Genomic DNA, 21,078 nt, shown 5'->3' on the forward strand with positions numbered 1-21,078 from the left:
ATTGATATGTGAAAGTGGAACTAATTCATATTCAACAGATAATCATTGAGCAGCTATAAAGTTCCAGGGTCTGCTTTTGACGTCAGTAATGCAGCAGTGAACAAAATAGACCCCCATGAGTAGGGGGAAGCAACAATAAACACATACAGGCTGCTATGGTTTGGCTGTGTCCCCACCCCAGTCTCAAATCGTAGCTCCCGTAATTCCCATATGTCATGGGAAGGATCCAGCGGGAGGTAATTGAATCGTGAAGGCGGGTCTTTCTTGTGTCGTTCTTATGATAGTAAGTAAGTCTCATGAGATTTGATGGTTTTATAAACGGGAGTTACCCTGCACAAATTTTCTCTTTGTTGGCCACCATGTAAAATGTCCTTTTGCTCTTCTTTCATCTTCCACCATGATCGTGAAGCCTCCCAGCCATGTGGAACTGTGACTCAGTTAAGCCTTTTTCCTTTATAAATTGTCCAGTCTCAGATATGTCTTTATCAGCCATGTGAAAAAGGGCTACTACACAGGCATACATCCAGCATGGGTGAGATGGGGATACGGGCTGTGGAGGAATATAACCCAGTAAGGTGGGCGGACAGTGAGGAGGAGTGGGTGGAGAGAGGCAGCTGCCATTCTGTAGCAGGTGGTCAGGAAAGCATCTCTGAGAAGATCTCTGAGAAGTAGCCTTAGCACAGAGCCCAAAGGCAGCCAGAGAGTGAACCTCAGAGCTAGATCTCTAAGGCATGTGCACATTTGTGCTCCAGGAGTATGTTTGTTTCCAAGGGCTGTGGAAAACAAGTACCACAAATTGAAAGATGTGGAACAATGGAAAGCTATTCTCCAACAGTGCTGGAAGCTAGAAGTCCAAGATTGAGAAGGAGCAGGGTTGTGGTTGTTCTGAGACTCAGGGTAGAATCCTTCCTTGCCTCTGCCTGGCTTCTGCTGGTGGCCGCCGGTCCTCAGCCTTCTTTGGCTTTTGCTTGCATCACTCTAATCTCCGCCTCTGTCTTCCTGTGGCCTTCTCCTCTAGGCATGTTTCCGTATCGCTTCTCCTCTTGTTATAAGGGCATATGTTGTACTGGATTAGGACCTATCCTAATAACATGATCTTAACTTTATCACATCTGTGTAGACCCAATTTCCAAACAAGGTCGTGTTCACAGGTCCCAGGTATTAGGGTTTCAATATATCTTTTAGTGGGAAGTATATTCAACCTATAACAAGGAGTAACAACGAGTGTGGCTGGAACCTAGCAAGTACGGCAGCGACAGGTAGGAGGTGAGATCAGAGAGGTTGTATCCCAGGGTTGGATCAAGTAAACCATGTAGGCCAGTGTCTTATTATTAACATCAGAGGAGAGAGAGCTGGGTGTGCTTTTTGGCAGGGTGGTTGGGAAAGTAACACGTCTTAAGAAAGAGTGCTTCATGAGATGGTGGAATCTATGAAATGGTCAGAGGAGGAGTAGCTGGTGTTATAAAAGAAGAGGAAGAGAAGCTCTGAAGGGGAAGAGAAATGGGTAAATGCACTGGGTAGTGTCAACCAAGAAGAAGTTAAGCACCAAACTGCAACGTAAGAAGACAAGGAGTTTATTGGGGTCTTAATCTTACAAGTTATAGTTCAGGAGACAATTTGACTTCCAAAGAGAAAGAGGGGAGTCGGAGATTTTAAGAGAAAATCAAAAGGAAACTCAGAGTGATTGCATAAGTTGTTTTGGAGAATTATCGTTCATAGAGGTGGCTGACTGAGAAAATGAGTCCATAGTTCACTGGCTGTCGCTGTTCGGGGTTGCAGTGCTGGGGAAGTTCCGCTGTTTTCCAGAAGATGGTGGTCACTGCACTTTGACCGACCTCAAAGGTTCAAGTCAAGCTCCTGTCTTGTTTGTTTTTGTTTTCGTGTTGCCGGTTAGCAGGACACAGAGGCAGTCCTTCTCACAGTGAGTTTTCAACTCGCATTTAGAGCTCTGAACCACAGAGACACTATTTCATATATCACAGTTCCTAGGATTGCCCAGGAACATGTAAAAGAAGCCAGAAGGGGCTACCAGGTAACCTCCAGTGGCCTCTTGTAATAATACAAAAATGACTGAGAAGGTGTGATAACAACGAAGAACGTGTTGTTAAAAACAAAGTGGCTCATTGGATCTGAAGAGGTGAGCGATTCACGATAGGACATGTAATCTGTCATTAGGAAGTAAAGGAGAACAAAGTGGCTCATTGGATCTGAAGAGGTGAGCGATTCATGATAGGACATGTAATCTGTCATTAGGAAGTAAAGGAGAAAGACTCAGAAATAAGAGAATGTTAGTAAGTGGAAGAAACTGGAGGGGTGTTTGAGAACCTTCCAGAACAACACTGTGGAAGAGTCCAGGAGCCACGAGGCAAGATGAAACTCTCCTGTGAGGCTGGCCACCAGGATACTAATGGCCATGCACACAGCCTGCAGGAAACAGCTGGGTGACGTGATAAGTTAGGTCTGTACAAAGAGAAGGAGGGCAGTGACTTTAACAAACCGAGTTCTAATTCCTATTTCAAAAAGATATGGAATCTTGTCATGTTTAAATACAGCCAGAGGAAGAGGACGAAGAGAGCGAGGAATGCAGTGGAGAGGTTAGCTCTGTGAAGACGTTAAAGCTTCTCGGGGTCCACAACCTTTATGAACACAGGAGAGATGTGATATGTGATCTACAGTGAGCACTATTGCAGCCAGAAGCCAATATATTTTTCCATTTTCATGAAGGCTTGGTCCTTCACACATGAAGGATGATGGACGAGGCAGACTCAGGAATTATTGGGCCAGTGCTTTGAGCGGAAAGGACCATGAGTCATCCTCAGTGGAGGAGATAATAAGAAGGCAATATTGCTAACAGCCTGGGACAGAATTACAACTCAAGAGGACAAATACTGCTGCATGGAGGTATAGATCAACCTGCAGGGTAAGGCAGAATCACGTACTCAAAATATGGGGGATAAGCCAAGTATGAAGGCATCCAGAGACACCAAATCATGGAGATTCGGTTGTGTTCTTACTTACCGGTAGATGAGACAGTTGAGACAAAGGGGATCCCAGGCCAGGTGGCCCACTGCTACTCCCTGCCATATGCATCTCTTTTTTTTTTTAAGATGGAGTCTTTCTCTGTCTCCCAGGCTGGAGTGCAGTGGCAGAATCTAGGCTCACTGCAACCTCAGCCTCCTAGGTTCAAGCAATTCTCCTTTCTCAGCCTCCCAAGTAGCTGGACTATAGGCACACGCTGCTACACCTGGCTAATTTTTTATATTTTAGTAGAGACAGGGTTTCACCATGTTTCCCAGGCTGGCTGTGAACTCCTGAGCTCAGGCAGTCCTTCAGCCTCGGCATCTCAAAGTGCTGGGATTACAAGCGGGAGCCACCACGCCCAGCCTGCATCTCTTTTTTTGTACATTGTACCCTTACACCTCTCTGCCCTCCTGTCTCCACTGCCTGCTCCTTTTAACTCTCCTTTCTCCTCCTTTTCTTCCTAAATCTAAGCTGCTTCTAGCAACCTGTAGGCATCAAGAGGCTTGTCCTGGCCTTGAAGATTTTCCCTGTGGTCTAAAAAGACTTTAGGGCTCCTCCAACAAAGGCCTCTACTGCCAAATTTCAGAGAAGCATCAGATGTCAGCGTGACAATTCTGTGTGAGATGCCAGATGAGTACCTCTTCTGACTCCAGAGGTGACTGAGTAGAGACTTCAGCAGATATGGCTCCCCTGGGACCAAGTTCAAGGGCGCAGTACTTGATACAAGAGCTAATCTCTCTAGGGGCAGTTAGAGACCTCACTGGTTTGGTGGTCTTTTCCATTGAGAAGTTTAACAGGAGAATGAGAAGAGGAAAGGAAACTACACTGGGGGAAGACTGCGTCTAAGGATGGGAATAGCCCTTAAAGTTTGTAGGAGGCAGCAAAAAAGGAAAACTGGCCTCTTCTTCCCCAACTGCATATCGCTCAGCTTCTGAGCTGGTGACTTGCCTTGGGCTACAGAAGCATGGCAGGGAGATCACACAGCGATTCAGCCAGACTTTGAGCAAAGACTATATTCCTTTAGGCTTAAAGGTCCCTTCAAGGAAGATGGACCAGAGCAGAGTCACAGGGGAGAGAGAGGCTAGTGTTGGAGGGATTTAGAGAGACTAGCGGTGTTCCTTCAGCAGTGTGGCAGAAGGAGTGAAGCAAGGTGTGCACATCAAAGATGCAGAGCCAGTGACGCAAAGATGTGGGGTGCCAGAGAGCTCTAGCCACCTGACTGGCCCCTGCTAGAGCCCAGGAGCCACCTTGGCAGAGATGACCTACAGACATAGACAGTGGCCTGGTGGCCTGCCTTTATGTAAGGAAACACCTCATCTTTCTCCCTCCCACCTCCAATGAGAAAGGAGAAGGAACAGGGTGAAGGAGTTGGTTGGGAAGAGCAGCACACTAGGGGGCTGGAGCCCATGTCCAGCCTGCTTCAGGAGGTGGGGTGCTAGAGATGGGGAGGGGAAAGCATGGAAGTAGTAAAATGGACAGGCTTATTCCTTTTTATTTTTTCGAGACAGGGTCTCATGGTCTCCCAGGCTGGAGTGCAGTGATGTAATCAGGGTTCACTGCAGCCTTGACCTCCTGGGGTCAAGCAATCCACCTGCTTTGGCCACCCAAGAAGCTGAAACTACAGACAATGGCCACCATGCCACACTAATTTTTTATTTTTTGTAGAGACAGGGTCTCCCTATGTTGCCCAAGATGATCTTGAACTCCTAGGCGTGATCGTCCAGCCTTTGCCTCCCAAAGTGCTGAGAATACAAGCGTGAGCCACCATGCCCCACAAGACTTTTTCTTTATAACCAGGAGACCATTTTAATAGCCCATAGTGAATGAAAGATAAGGAATCAGACCCATATTGTGATTTAATGTAGCTACCCTTTCAGTGAGGCGAGACTCCTGATTAAAACCACCAGGTACACAAAGTTCTCTTTGCAAAACAGACATGAGTCACAGAGCAATCTCTGAAACTGGGTCATGACTTGCGAACAATGATGCAGCAGGTATTTTTCAGACCTCTTTGAAGTTTCCTTTCTGGGTCTGCTAAATTTCACTTTGGATTATTTTAACTCCATTTCTTCTTTGGGCCCTGCTTCCCTTCTATTTTAATGGGTTTCCGCCCCGCCCCCCCCCCCCCACCTCTCCACCCACTCACAAAAGGTTTGTGTCTTTCCAATAATGAGCAGAAGAAACAAATGACCTGTGTGAATGTCAGTTCATTCACATCTGCACCACAGGTGAACGAGCCAGCACTCACTGAGGGATTTCTCACTGCTTTGCCGTTTTGATGCATTTTTGATATGTCATCATTTAGAGAAGAAAACCTGTATCTGAAGAACTGTTCCTTTTTCGGGGACATAGTTCAACTTTATATGCACCATAAACTTCTTCATCTGGCGTTTTGGTCATTTCTTTTGCTTTAGTCTGTGGGGGAAGTGGCGCAAAACCTTGGCCTTTCTCCTCCTGGTGACACCTGGCTTCTTACTGCTACCAACTCAGCACCCTCGGGCCTTGTGGAAGAGGCACCTTGTTGACTTGTCATTTTCTTGATTTTTTCCCTTCCAGACATTCTCCAGGTTTTTCTGGCTCACAGAACTGGAGAGAACATTTTGTCAAAACACAGAGAGAAACAATACAAGAAGGCTTCGTGTCATGTGATGTCCATGCATGGATGATAAGTCACCGTCATCTCCTAAGATTTCATTGCAGTCACGAGCTTTCCTCTGTTTTTGCATTCTCTGTTTCATTAATCCACCCTATGTAAATGATCTTAAGACTCACTCCTTTTGAGCCTCTGACCGCTCTCCAACTTTGCTAAGGTTATTGTTCCAGTTCATTCTGAATCTAAAGATTTAGACCTCCTCAAGCTGCTGGAACTACAAATGCATAATGACCCTGCTCTCTGGCCCCCTGCATGTGCTGTCTTGGGAATGGTTAATGCAATGGAGGGGAAGAGCCTTCCTGACTTGAACAGGTGCCCCAGTTGACTTACTTTAACTGTATGCAAATTTCTGGCTTGACCACATTTCAGATGTTTCATATCAGATGCTGATTAGAAAAGCTGTGTCTTTTTACCAAGACTATCCCACAATATTTTATCACATCTCTATCCTATTAGATGCACTTCAGCATTACAAATGTTTTTTAAATATTTCAAGAAAAGCTATAGGTGATCATTATATGACGATTCCGGTCTGTTAGCCCTAGTGCACTTTTTAACCACGCTCCAAATGTAAGGAAAAAAAATCTGCTTTGCTAAGAGCTCTTCAAAATTCACATTGCTCTTCTGTACTTAACAATCCTTCTTAATTAATGTGCCTTTTGTATGACAAGTAGGACACTGAGTTGGCATTAACTCTTTCATTATTTGTATTTAATGGGATGATTTCTGTGTTTCCTGTGGATCTATACAAGCTGTCTTCAACTTCCAAAGATTGTTTGGAAGAAAAAAATCTTGCAATTGAAATTATGTTCCCTGGAAACAGTGCAATATATTAGGATATCAGGCCCACACAAGCTTCGTTAAGCCAAAACGTCTTTGAACTCTAGCAGTGATGGAGACGGGCAAAGGGTTTTCTAGTAGGATGTTGGGGACTCAACCCAGCACTCCTCTGTATAGAAGGGCATGTTCCCTGCACAGTTTCCTTTCAAGCTATGGAACGTTAGTGGGGACTGTCCTTGATAATGACCCCAGGTGATCAAATCTGTTGTCTGCAGCAGGTGTTCAGGGAAAATGGAGACAAATGAAAAGGAGCACGGAGAAAATGACAGTGCCATTGTTAGGAGGTCTTGGTGAGCTTTGGGAATCCAAGTGTGGACTGAATGAAGGAGGCAGGAGATGTGAGGAGTAGAAGCTCCTGTCTGCAGTTCCATGGAATCCCAAGGGAAATTCTCAGACTTCACCTACTGCCTGGCATGCTCCTCATTTAATTCTACTTAACCTAACTACACTTCTTTCTGTTGCTACCACCTATGGGGCTTTTAAGCCAGTTTCCCTCTTTCCTGCCACTGGAGAAGAAGACACAACCTCCCAGCTGTTCCTTATTCTTTTATATGTAATACAAACACGCTCTCAATTTTTATGTTTCTTGTGGATTTTCACCGTCTTCTCAGGTGATAGAGAAGCATACCCAGAATTAAATGTTTCTTTTGTGTATGCCACTCTTCTGTTTTTCTCTCATTTTTTGAAGACACTAATAATAATATCATGTACAAATGATAAAATGGCGACATGAGACAGTTGAGCAGAATGCTTCCCTTCGATTGTCTTACAGAGCTCCCCTTTCAAGATGGAGCTGTTTGGTGACTACTGGTGAGTGGGGTTGGGGAGGTGGCGTAAGAACTAGGTCCCCTATCACAGGCTGGAATAACTCTACCCTATTCTAAGAGGTACCGACATTAGAGCACTGAAGAAAGAACTCTGTCATCAGAGACTCTAAAATTTCAGAGCTGAATACTTTCCAAAGTTTTTTTCCTGGGCTAAAGTCAAGGCGTCCTGAGGGGAGACTCTGTCCTTTGGCTTTTTCAGCTTCTGAAGGCTGGCTGCGTTCCTTGGCTTGTGGCCCCTTCCTTCGTCTTCAGAGTTCATCATTCTGACCTCTGGCTCTGACATCACATCCCCTCTCCCTGACTCTGTCCCATCTGCTTTCATCTTGTGATGACATTGGGACCATCCAGATAATCCAGAACAATTGTCCCATTAAGTTTCTTAATCACAGCAGCAGAGTCCCTTTTGCTAGGTAAGGTCATATATTCACAGGGATTAAGATGTGGACATCTTCAAGGAGGAGAATTACTCAGCCCATCATACAAGCCCTTGTCTACTGATAAGTAAAACCTAAATACCTTGGAAGAAAAAAGCAATCAAAATTGATATTCTTCTCTCCTCTATAAGGTTCTTAAGTATTTATGCTTAAGTTCACTGATTTGAAAAATTCCCTGATGGAGGTTCGGGAAGGGATGAAACATGGCAATCTTGAAGAAAAATTTTGATTCCATTCTTGTGATGGTGGGAGGAGTCATAGTGGAAGTGGGTGAGGAGGACAGCCAGGTGACCCCCACTGGATGGGGAGGGCTGGAGTACTCTTCCGCCACTCCTGGCAAGAGATCTGGGACCACATGCTGAAGGTACTTTCATGGCAATTGGTTGGGAAGCCATATTTTCTGAGCTTAGTCAGTATGATTAGACCTGACCATTGTACTAAAGAACTGGAGGCTGCTCAGAGGGAGAGAAGGGAAAGGTGGCTGTTCAAAACGAAAAGTCTCGTCTCATATCCATCTGGCCCAGCCACACCCCACGTGCAGGCCAGGGTGAGCTTCCACATGAGGCGACAGGCATGGTGGAAATGGTGGGTATACCTGTTGTAATTGTACACACTGACTAAGTGCCTCTCCACCAGCATGACCCAGCAATCCCCAAACACAAGCAAGACAGATTTCCTGGGGAGGGACTGGAGACATCTGTATTAACTAAGGATGTCACAGAGACTCCTCTCCTGGCTTGCAGCACCTCTCTACACCCATGGCTTATTTGACCAAAGCAGTCAGCATTTCTGGGTTGACTTTATAGATTATTAAGGTCTAAATAAAGCGGTGCTCCCTGTGGTTTTGACAGTATTCAATATAGTTCTAGCTAAAAAGGAAGCTTGGTAGGCACCAGGGGCTTACGTCTGAAAAATTCCCTTTTTTTCCAATCCTCGTTTCTGAGAAAAAGGCAATCTCAGTTTGCCTTTATTTGAAAGCCCATACAATCTATTTTAACAGTTTTCACACAAAGATGTGTGCATTCCCTTACCCATGCCCCAAAACTTTTATGAAGGGATCTAAACTTACTAATGATATAAGGTACTTTGATATGCGACTTTACTGGTGTCACGATATTGGGCTTACAAATGAGAAGGCTGACAGAATTGGCACCAGCACGACTCCTATGACAAGGTGAGGCTGGCTTGTAAATTCTGAAGAATTATCAGGACAACCCAACAAGGAAAATTTGAAGAATTGAGGATATTTATGAAATGATGAAGGAATATTTCCCTGATGCTGCCTTGAAATGAGTAAGAAACATAACACTGGTATACCTCCTTAGATCCTGGAGAAATCTTATCTTATATTTGAGGATATTGTTATGTCTTGTTAGAAAAAAATAAATAGAAAAAATTAAAAAGACAAATGAAGAGGAAAAGGAAGGAAGGAGGAAGAAGGGAGGGAGGAAGGAAGGGGAGAAGGGGGAAGGGGGAAAAAGGGGAAGGGATGAAGGGAGGGAGGAAGGAAGGATGGATGGAAGGTAGGAAGGAAGAAAAGGAAGAAAAGAAGGAGGGAAGGGAGGGAGGGAGGGAGGGAAGACAAGCCAGCCTCACCTTGTCATAGGAGTCGTGCTGGTGCCAATTCTGTCAGCCTTCTCATTTGTAAGCCCAATAGTCATGACACCAATAAAGTCACATAACAAAGTATCTTATATCATTAGTACGTTTGGATCCCTTCATAAAAGTTTTGGGGCATGGAGAAAGGAAGGGAGGGAGGGAGGGAGGGAGGGAGGGAGGGAGGGAGGGAGGGAGAGAGAGAGAGAGAGAGAGAGAGAGGAAGGAAGGAAGGAAGAAGGGAGAGAAGAAAGAAGAGAAGGATGGAGGCAGGAAAGAAGAGAGGGAAGGAGGGAGGGAGGGAGGAGGGATTTACCTTTTAAGGTGATCCCAAGCAACAAGATACTCTCAGGTCTTCAGTGAGTAAGAATACCAGGCACAACCCTGGGTGCCTAAGATCCACAAGCTGCTTTACCCAAACGGCAACAAATACCCAAAGGGAGTGGAGTTCATGTCCAAAGCTAGCAGGGGCAGCAGAAAAACAACCGTAAGCTTTTGAACATACTGACCACCATAGTTCACCATTAGATATTTACCTTTTGAAAAGTGATTAGTGACTTGCTATTGGACACTGGTAGAGAATGCTTGCATCCCTAGGGGACATTCTTGGCCTGAAATTCCTTGGTCTTGCTAGACCCTGGAGAGTGTCAAATACTGACATAAAAAGGGTCTGCCCCCGAAACTCTCTAATTAAATGCAAATTTCCCTAAGAATTTCCTATGTTATACTGAAGACATCCATTAAATGCATGAGCAGGAAGCCTCAGAATTCAGGTTCCTCTGCATCCTTTCTGATGCTTCATTCTTTTCCAAGTGAAATCATAGGCACTGCCTATGACTTTTTATCAGAACAAAGCCATTGATAAATATTAATAACAGGAGTTGCAGACAAGAGCACAAGATGATGCAGAACACTTTTGGAAAGCTATCTCCTTCCTCCCTAGTTTGTGGCAAAGTTAAAGTTAACAGGATGAAAACCAAAAGCAAAATACCAGAGCACATCTTCCCCGTTGACCAGGTTGTATTCTCTTGAATGACTCATCTGAAAAGGCCCTAGTTCTAATGAGCCATTCCTTGCTTGTATAGACAGGATTAGCCATCCATTGTGCAATCTGCCACCTTGGGAAAACTTTTTCTGTCTCTCATTAAAATTATCTGAAAAGAAAGTCATTTAATAGTGACTTGTGGACAGTGGCCAACAAGAAAATGGACAAAGGGCAATGAATGCCCTGTCCTTGGTACTTCTATGTACACAGCACATACTGAGATTGGCTTGGTCCTATCAGACTTATATTTGGCCAGGCAATATAGATCCATCCTCTTCCAGCAGCCAAAGAATGATTCCTAGTGGTTATAGCAGGAGGATGATCTTTTGGTTATGACCTTGGAGGGAGCAGCATGGGCTTTGGGAATGAGCGGGCACAGCAACCCACTGCTGTCCCTAGGTGGGCTGATAAAAGCAGCCACTTCTTATCCAGTGAAGCCTGAAGTGCTGCTCATGAGCACACAACTTAGCAGTAGATTTTCCACCTATGTGTGAGTGCTGTAGTGCTGCTGTAACACATTATCATACCCTTAGTGACTTCATACAACATACACTTATTATCTTGTAGATCCGGGACTCAGAAGTGCAAAATTGGTCTTGCTGGGTTAACATCCAGGTGTTGGCAGGTTTGTGTTTTTTTCTGGAGGCTTTAGGGTGAAATCCGTTTTGTCTCATGTTCCAGCTTCTAGAGGCTTCCTGCATTCCTTGGTCTGTGGCCCCTTCGCTCCTCAAAGCCAGCAATGGCTGGTTGAGTCTGTCATCACACTGTCATCCTTCTGTTCTGACTCTTCTGCCCCTCTCTTTGGCTTTTGAAGAAACTTTGTGATTACATGGAGCCCACCCAGATAGATCATGTTAGACTCTAAGATCAGCTAATTAGCAGCCTTCCTTCCATCTTCAACCCTAATTCCCCTTTTCTGTGTAACATGACATATTCACAGGTTTGGGGCATTAAGACATAAACATCTTACAGGGTGGTAGAGTGAGGAAAATGCTCTCTCCGCTCTTAGAGGAACCCTGGGCAGCTGCACGTCTGCCTGCGGGATACCACATTATATCCTACTCTGTGGAGCTGTCTTCCTTCAGATAAGGCTCAGGACTTTGTGCCACTAACAGCACATTATTCCTTTGACTAGTTGGTTGGCCAGTCACATCAATCCATTCCATCTTAATGACCACATGGTCTTGAAAGCAAAGGTATCAACCATATGTTGAATGAGTCCCAACTGTCATTATGAAAATCCCCTTTTGAAAATTTCAATGCAAATCAGTTTCCTTAATTTCTAATTCAAAATCACTATTTCCCCCACCCTGTAAGCATATCTACATTAATAAATACCTCATGGTTTTTCATATTGTCTCTCAGAGTTCCGAAAGCTAACGTTTTTTCCCCTGTTGGTAGTCTTCTAGGCTCTAGATTTAATTTCTCTGTGATGAACATCCTAAGAAATGAATCAATGGATGATAATTTGTTTTGCAATTTAGATTTTTTTCCCATTTTAGTGTCTTAAAGCCTGAGGGGTGACAGCAGAATGTGAAGATTTTGAATTATGAATAATCTTCCTATTGTTCTGTCTCTTTACCGTTTAACCCAAGTTCATCTAATGGAAATTGGATATTCATCCATGGACCTGAGTGCTAAACTGTTTCACGTGCTTTTACATATTTTTGTGTTAAAGAAAACAAGACATCTGCATATCTATAATTAGCTAATATATTCAGCATTGGCTCCTACAAACAAGATGCAGGTGTACATAGTGCAGAGGCATTTTATACATAGCGCTGGTCTTCCACTTGTGGGAAAATTACTCTCCCTTCATGAAATAAAAAGATCAAGCTATAAGAGACTTCTAGAGGTGCATAATGTTTGCCAGACCACTGTCCTGATATTCCTGGTTGTATAATATTCTGAGTTTCTGAGATATCTTCTTAGACAATGGAAGTTCTTGCTCCCAAGTGTGAATCTGCTTGATACATGCTATTTCTCCCAAAGGGCAAACATTCCAATCGGATTTACTGCAAAAGCTCAAAGTTAATAGTCAAAACCACATTCAGTCAAAAGATAACATCAAGATAGGGAATGCCTGCTGGGTGCCAGGCACCCCTCTCAGCCCTGGGGACACAGCATTGAGTAAGTCGGGCAAGATCTCTGCTCTCATAGCACTGACATCTCACTGAGTGAATGTGGAAGCAGAAAATCAACCAATAAGTATGTGAAATAGATCAGGTTGCAAATGGAGCTAAGATGGAACCTAGAGAAGGGGAAGATTCCGCATGGAAGGGAAGGGGAAGGGGTGGTCATAGCATCATTCTTGATGGCTAATCAGGTTTAAGGGATGTGATGGAAAAGAAGCCACTCTGCAGACTCAGGGAGAACCACCTGCTCAGGAAGCCCAGGGCGATGGAAGCGGAAGTGAGTAAGAAACAATGAAAGATGGAAGCAGAGAGAAGACACAGGCAGGTCAGGCAGGACTGAAGGCTAAGGTTAGCAGTCTTCTGGATGTGGTGGGAATCAGAGGATTTTGAGCAGTGATCAACAAGATCTGATTGGTTACATATTTTTTTTTTTTTGGAAAGACGATTTTTGATTACTGTGTGTGCAGAATTTAGAAACAAAAGACAAAAAACTCTTTGCTAAGGCCCTGCTTCATTCTTAGTCCTTAGCGTCTACCAGCTGATTAAAAACTGAGAGTATAATCATTGCCTTCCTTCCAGTCTGGAGAAAAATTGTATGCAATAAAACAAATAACTCATCTGAAAATTTTCAAAGAATTAAAAATAGAAACCAAGGTGTTTATATAGCCTGTGTTCTTTTAAATGCAAAATTGGAAAATCAGTAAATAAAACAGAAGATTTTTGTAAACCTGAGATTTCATGCATTAACAATTTTAAGAGTTCACTACTGAGAACTAACCTCAGAAAACAGACTAAAAATCAGAGCATTTTATTATTCATTGTTGAGATTATAGCCGTTGAATCTGGTACAATCCCAAGCTGAAAATCTTTCAACTGAAATTGTTAATTTAAAGAAATAGTCTTCTCAATGTCCGTGGCTATTTTAATTACTGGAAAGAAGAACACCTACAGGCAGGCCCTTTGAACCCACAAGTAATGGGTTACAAGAAAAAAAGAAAATTAATGCTACAAGCTTAAAATTGGAATAAAATAGCATAAAGAACTGAATGAATCCCTTTTTGATGAGGGAAGGAGGAGAAGACCTTTCTGAATGATTTTCTCTTCTAAATGTATACATTTACTTATAGACATATATGTTATACATTGTTAAGTATGACATTATACTATACGTGCATATAAAATTATAGGCATGCGTGTAACGTAGCAGTACTAACCTCCAGACTGCTAGGAGGCTTGTGGTGCCATCAGAATTTCTGCACTGATCATCTATGTACTGTCTAGACTGAAGTCTCCTCTATTAGCATGACACTCCAGTGTGGGATGCACTGCATTGCACTTGATCAGATTTTTTGGTATATAATTTTGTAAATTTCAAAGGTCACAGATGCACGAAATGTGTATTTTCTTATACCAAGATCCAAGTGTCATATAAATGTTCTGCTTAAAGGACAAAATGAAGAGTGAGTAACATTTAATCAGCTGAGCCGCACCATTAAATAAATCATATTTTAATTTGCCTTGTTGCAGACAGATTTCTCAGGTAACAGCTTTCTTTGCGTTCAACAGAAACATGAGAAAATCAGGTTGACGTGGTTCAGTTTGTGGATTCTCAAAGGAGCTGGTTATAGTGGTTGAATCTGGCAGTCTCCTGGGGGAGCTCTGGGAGCTATAAGTGGCGGAACATGCTTTTCCTTTTTGCTGAGTCTCTGGGATCCTGGCGGCCTCCACCCTCTGACTGTGGACAAAGCTAACTGCAGAAACATAAGATGGTTCCACCAGTTACCTTGCTGGGGCTCAGAACACAGAGCTATTGGAGTAAAAACATTTCAGTTGATTTAAGCAAAACTGATTGAGAGATGTAGAACCCCTGTGTGTGTTAAGACTGTAAATTTCTAGGTGTCAAGTAAGTGGTCAAACCATGTAATAGCTAAGATACACTTTTACATGATGGATAATTCCTTTTTTTGAACCAGCTCTCAAATTTGTTCTCTTGCCTTCATTGCCACCACTTCCCATGTCATTCCTGGCCAGAAACCAGGTGTGGGCTCTATCACATTCATATGGTTATTTCCTCATTTATCTGGTTTTCAGTGCCAGCTCCCATTGGTCTTTTCCCAGCATCCCCCACACTCCCCGTCTCTTTCCTCCGGGAAAGGCTCTGGGCTGGCCGGGTCCCTTGCCAAGGCCGCCTCCCATCCTCCAACCTTCCACTGATGCTCTCTCTGCAGAGCCAGCCCTCAGCCATGTGGGCTGCAGGAATAAGGGCCTGTTGACCAGAGCAGGTCTCTAGAAACGTGCCACGCTCCCAAATTCTGTGCTTTGGCTTTGAAATTCCCATACATCTTGAATTCTACTTCGTAAAGTCTCCAAGTCTTTATTGGTATGAAAAATAATGGCCCCCAAACATTGGGTGAGTTTAACGGCCAAGAAGAGGTACCATTGTGTGGCATACTGATGCCTGCCCCTTCCTTGAACCCTACCGTACGTGCCCTCGACTTTACAAAGCGTGGACTTACTGCACTCCAAGCATTTGAGAGTTTAATCATGTACTACACGGTACAGGTCACCAGCTTTTCAACTCCCGAGAAATCAGTTCCGCTGTTACTTCTTCCAGAAACAATTACCCCGCCCCGTTTCCTAAGGAAGCTGGTTTTGTGACTTTACTGTACACTTCATATACTGCATTTGTTCTTGTGTGTATCCCCTTCACTAAACCATGAAAACCCCAGGGAATGCGGACCGATGCTTAATAAATATCAGCTGAACTGAACAGAACTGGAATTATTTTCTCAACCGGTTTAGTGTGGTTAAGCATTGCCTTTTAGTTCTACAAAAATAGATCTTCAAAACATATGGGAGACTTCATAACCTAAAATAGAAAGAAAAAAGTACATGCATAACAAACAAAAGCTTTCCATCATGTAATGTATAGAATAAAGCCAATTATATTCTGTACAATTTTTGTTGGCTAAATGAAAGTCTTCAGGTAATTTAAATTTTTTAAAGTCAGGATATTTTTAATTTAAAATTAAAATAAATAGGAAAGTTTTCTCGACATTTCTATCATAACTCCTTTTGGTGGAATATATTTTTCCTTAATACTCATTTGTTATAACCATAGGCTAAGACACAAAACAATTTCTCTATTATTTCTACATGTATACTTAGCATAATTTCATATTTTAGAAAGATGTTATTTTCCATCTTGCATGAACAAAAGAATAGCAATTTTTAAAGTGTATGCTTTTGTCATCCCAGTAACATAGAAATTTAAATGAGGGGCTGTATCTTTCCGAACTGCTTTGCCATCTGTCAGTCAACCAAAACCTCTGCTGTGATGATTATCAACACACTCATTATCAAAAGCCCAAGACCCCAAATCATCGTCACGTGTGATTCCTTTCTTTCAGTCAGACTTGATATTCACCACCCTATTTGTGAAACAGACCTAGAATTTGGCCATTTTTTAGTGCTTGTACTCCCATCAATCAGTCAGAAGCTGCTGTGGTTCTCCCACCTGGACAAGGGCAGTGGCCCTAACTGGTGCTCAGTCTGTCTTCATGTGGCACATGGTCTTTAAAGCAGCGAGTTAGGGCAACTCAAATTCCTGTCTTCCTCAGAGTAAACCCGGGGTCCTGCAGCCTCATCTCGCTTCCCCCTCCTTTCTGTCTCTCTTCCGCTCATCCCTGGCACACAGGCCTTCCAGGTCACCCTCTCTCTGGGGTCTCTGTCATTCCATGTCACTGAGTCTTTGCTTGAAGATCCCCTGACCCACTCCCCAGCAGCACCATCACATGCTATCCATCCTTTCTTCCTTCTCTGACTTCTTTTTGGTTCATATCACCCAGAAGAACCAAGGTGTTGGTGGACCCAAAACTTGTACAGCTTAGCAGATCTTCTTTAAGGAAAAGAATACAAAATACTGACTAGAAAATTGCGAGGTCCTCTTTCAGTAAAGCTGCCTCCAGTTTTCATTATTGCATGGGCCATAGTTTCTCCCTTGTTGGTTTCTTTACTTGATTCCTGACTCCATGGGCTCCTGGACATTTTCCACCAGGAACCTTGGCCCATCTCACTTCCTCTAAGCCCCAGCACCTCTAGTGGACAAGCCCCACATTTGCCAAACAACCAACTGTCCCATCCTTATAAAATGAAAGCTTTGTGGGTAGTATTTGTGGGCCTCTTGCATTCACATTCTTGGATGTTTTAGTAATTTTCTTTTCTTTTTTTTTTTTTTTGTTTTTTTTTTTGAGACAGCCTCACACTGTCACTGGCCTGGAGTGCAGTGGCAAGATCTCGGCTTACTGCAATCTCCACCTCCCAGGTTCAAGCAATTCTCTTGCCTCAGCCTCCCCAGTGGCTGGGATTATAGGCACCTGCCACCAGGCCCAGCTAATTTTTTCTGTTTTTTAGTAGAGACGGTGTTTCACCATCTTGGCCAGGCTGGTCTCGAACTCCTGACCTCGCGCTTTGCCTGCCCCAGCCTCCCAAAGTGTAAGGATTACAGGCGTGAGCCACCACATCCAGCCTTGTTTTAGTAATTTTCAAAGAATTAAGTTACGTATCTACCTTTTGGGGTGTGTGTTTTCAAAATTTATGTGAGGTCATCCAAAATTCTCTTAGAGATGTTGAACAATGTGTGACTTTAGCTTTGCCACATGCAAATAAATATGCTGGATCTTATCCCCTCCAAAGAAGAGATTTTTAGATTAGTAATTGTTCACCTAGAAAGTAGATATTTATGCTCAAGAGAGATAACTGATTATTTGTTTTAAAAAAAAATAAGACCAGAATTTGAAGAATATTTATCAGTCTTATATCTTTATTTCTTATTTATTTTATTTATTTTGATTTATTTTTTGACAGAGTCTTGTTCTGTCATCCAGCCTGCAGTGCAGTGGCAAGATCTAGGCTCACTGCCCCCTCCAGCTCCTGGGTTCAGATCATCCCTGTGACTCAGCCTCCTGAGTAGCTGGGATACAGGCATGGACCGCTACATCCGGCTAATTTTTGATATTTTTAGTAGAGACGGTTTCGCCCGGTTAGCCAGGCTGGTCTCAAACTCCTGATTTCAATTCATCTGCACATCTTGGCATCCCAAAATACTGGTATGAGCCACCACACCCAATCTTATATCTTTATTTAAATTGTCTCTGTAAAACTACCCAGTGTCACACTCTATTCTTATTATATTGAGGGAGTGGAGGAGGAGAAAGAAAAGAAAGTGAACACCTGAACCATCTGACGATGTATTCTAACTTTTGTATGGATAGTGTGCTTCCCTATGAGGATATATTAAAATTATATTTAAACTTTCAAAGTCAGTATCACTAGGATACTAAAGCTGACGCGATGTCTTGTATCGGTGTACAATTATTACTTTTGGGATTAGATTGCTTCCATTCTTGTTTGTGTTCAGGATTACTTATTCATCCTTGAAATCATACAGATATTCCTTTAACTTATTTTTTTGTCCTTATTTGGTTTATTTAGTTCTTAAATTCTTTAATGTGCATGATGTATAGTCAGCTTCCCTAAGACCTTTTGGTATGATTCAGGCATTTAACATTGACTTGTAATTCTTTTTGTCACACATCGGCGCCTAAGTACCCCAGGCTGTTTCCTCATTGTCCATTCTGTTCTGCCAAGCCATCTTGACTCTACATCAATACCACAACACTTTAATTATTAAGGCTTTATGTAGCATTTATAAATGAGATAAAGTAATTTCCCTCTTGTATTCCTCCTTATTGAAATATTCTTACTTTTTATTGCTTGCTTAAGATTCCAGATGGAAAGAATCATTTTGTCATGTTCCGGAAAATCCTTTGAATTTTGACTGAAATTGTGTTGAAAGTGTAAATACATTTTGGAGACTTTATAGCCTTTTTAATATCCACTCCTTAAATTCATGAACAGAGCATTTTCTTACACTTATTTATGTTTTTGTTTATATTGCTCAGTAAAGTTCTTTAATTTTATTCATGTTGTTCTTTACCTCTTTGGTAAAAAATTTATTCCAAGGCTCAACCTCAGTAGTAATTAGGAAAATGCAAATTAAAATGAAAAAGAGTTATTATTTTACATCCAATAGATTGGTTAAATAAGGAAGAATTTAGCAATGCTAAGCTTCTAAACTTTTGTCTATCATGTTCATAGCCAATATTTTGTTTAGTTCTTTCCTCACTACTTAAGTTTGTTTATAATATGTGTGCATCAGTCTTTTTCATCATGGCTCCTGGCTTTTGTATCAACCTTAGTTCTTCCCAGTAGTATATAAATACCCATTTGTACATCCCCCTAGTGCTTTATTGTTTTATGTTTCACATTTGCATTTCTAATCCATCTGGTATTTACTTTGTGTCATTATGAAAAAATCAAATACTCTCTCCCTACTTAAGTGGTGAGCCTGTTTTTTACTAATTCTAGGTATCGAATCCGTAACGTTTCATGATGAAATACTGAAGTCTTGTAAACGTGTATCTCTTCTGGAGTCTTTTCTTCTCACCTATTGTTATCCACTGATTCTGGGGTCATTTCATTTTGTTCTGTGTATTGGTGCTTTAGAATATGTTCATCTTTCCATTATTCTTTATTTTTCCTGTGTTTTTCCCATGTTCATTCTTCCAGATGAGCTTTAGTGTCATTGTGTCCAAAAACAACTTTAAAATTTACTGGGCTTTGGATTTGAACTGCTTTAATATTTAAATTAATCTAGAGACCAATGGAAATCTTTATAATACTGAAGGAATGTGATATTCCATTTACATTTATTCACATGTACTTTTTTTTATCTCAGTAAATACATGTTGTTTTCTTCATAAAGAAACTTCCCAGTTCATGATATATTTATTTCCTAAGTATTTTCTATTTCATGTTGCTTTTCTGAATGGGATAGTTTTCTATTACTATTGTGAGCAATTATTTTTATGAGAAAATTATGTATGTGAGAATATTATGTAAAATTAGTATATGAGAAAAGTATGAATTTACATATATGTGTGTGTATACATATATGTGTGTATGTGTGTGTGTGTGTGTATATATATATATATCCATGAGGAAGCTTTTATTTTTAAAATTTTAAGGTCTATTTTACTGAAGTTTTAAATTAATTCCGAAAGGTTTTTTCATCAATCTTGATAATCTTGAGTCTTTTTGCCAAATGACTCACCTCCTTATTTCAGTTTTTCAATTTCACTCTATTGACCATCACATCCATCACAAAGTTAAATAATAAGGATGGTAGCCAGTGTCTTCACTTTATTATAGATTAAAAATGAAGATCCTTCTAATGTTCAGTTGCCTAAGTGCCATAGTAGTGACAGATTTTCTCAGAATCAAGTTCAAATTCAAACATCTGCTCAGTTAGCTGGGAAGCAAGGACTTACAAAGCTAAAACCAGTAACGAAAGCTAGTAGTAGATTTGGAGTCCAGGCAAGGACTTTAATCCAGGCCCCAAAGGAGAGACCTCTGCTCAATCAGTTGGGAAGGATGAGAGCTGTCCAGCAACACACATAAGAAGCCAAAAGATCAGAATTCAGAGAATTGAGAGAGAAAGAATGTGTCAAACCTCACCGTCCGTCTTTAAATATTTTAATGACCATCTTTATAGACAGTGAATCTTTGTTTTAGGGCATAGTACTAACTATATGTAATTGATATGATAAGCATAAATAACATGAGGCCTTGCATGTATTCTTTATTATTATTATCATACTTTAAGTTCTGGGATATATATATATATATATAAAATGTTCAGGTTTGTTACATAGGTATACACATGCCATAGTGGTTTGCTGCACCCATCACCCCGTCATCTACATTAGGTATTTCTAATCCTATCATTCCCCTAGCCCACCACCCCCTGACAGATCCTGGTATGTGATATTCCCTTCCCTGTGTCCATGTGTTCTCACCGTTCATCTCCCACTTACGAGTGAGAACAGGCAGTGTTAGGTTTTCTGTTCTTGTATAATGTTGCTGAGAATGATGGTTTCCAGCTTCATCCATGTCCTTGCAAAGCACATGAACTCATCTTTTTTAGGGCTGCATAATATTCCATGTTGTATATGCAGCATGTATTTTTATGAAACATGCAATGGAGTAAATCTCCTACTGTGAAACAGAGCATATATCTGCTTGAACAGACTGTGTGTTCAGATCTGAAGAGATATGACAGTAGTCAGAGAGAGAGAAGGTAAATGTAAGTGTAACCTTTAAACTTGGGAACATGGTCTTGGGAGGAGAAATACACCCTGCACCTACATACAATATTTGCCTCTGACTGATGATGTTACAAAGTTATTCAAGGAAAGCAGTTATTCAAGGCCCTAGAATTATTTAGGTGCTTTCTAAAAGTCTGGTTTTATCAACATTTTGTGATTTAGAGAAAGTCATGGGATTCTAACATCACGACATATCTAAACGTGGAAATAAAAAGTCACATTTGAGTTGAGTTCAAATGTAGAAGACTTACTGGGGGCATTCTTTGTAGTTGTCAGTGCTTTGTCATTTTTGTATTCAG

The 21,078-nt window shown here is 41.8% G+C and overlaps 1 protein-coding gene across 26 annotated transcripts in view; it reads left to right on the forward strand.

Annotated features, from left to right (window-relative positions):
* The window catches only part of CTNND2 (catenin delta 2), a 967,235-nt gene that overhangs the window by 699,599 nt on the left and 246,558 nt on the right, over positions 1–21,078 (forward strand). The window lies entirely within an intron of this gene.

Source organism: Callithrix jacchus, chromosome 2, assembly GCF_049354715.1.
Source record: "Callithrix jacchus isolate 240 chromosome 2, calJac240_pri, whole genome shotgun sequence".
Classification (NCBI taxonomy): domain Eukaryota; kingdom Metazoa; phylum Chordata; class Mammalia; order Primates; family Cebidae; genus Callithrix; species Callithrix jacchus.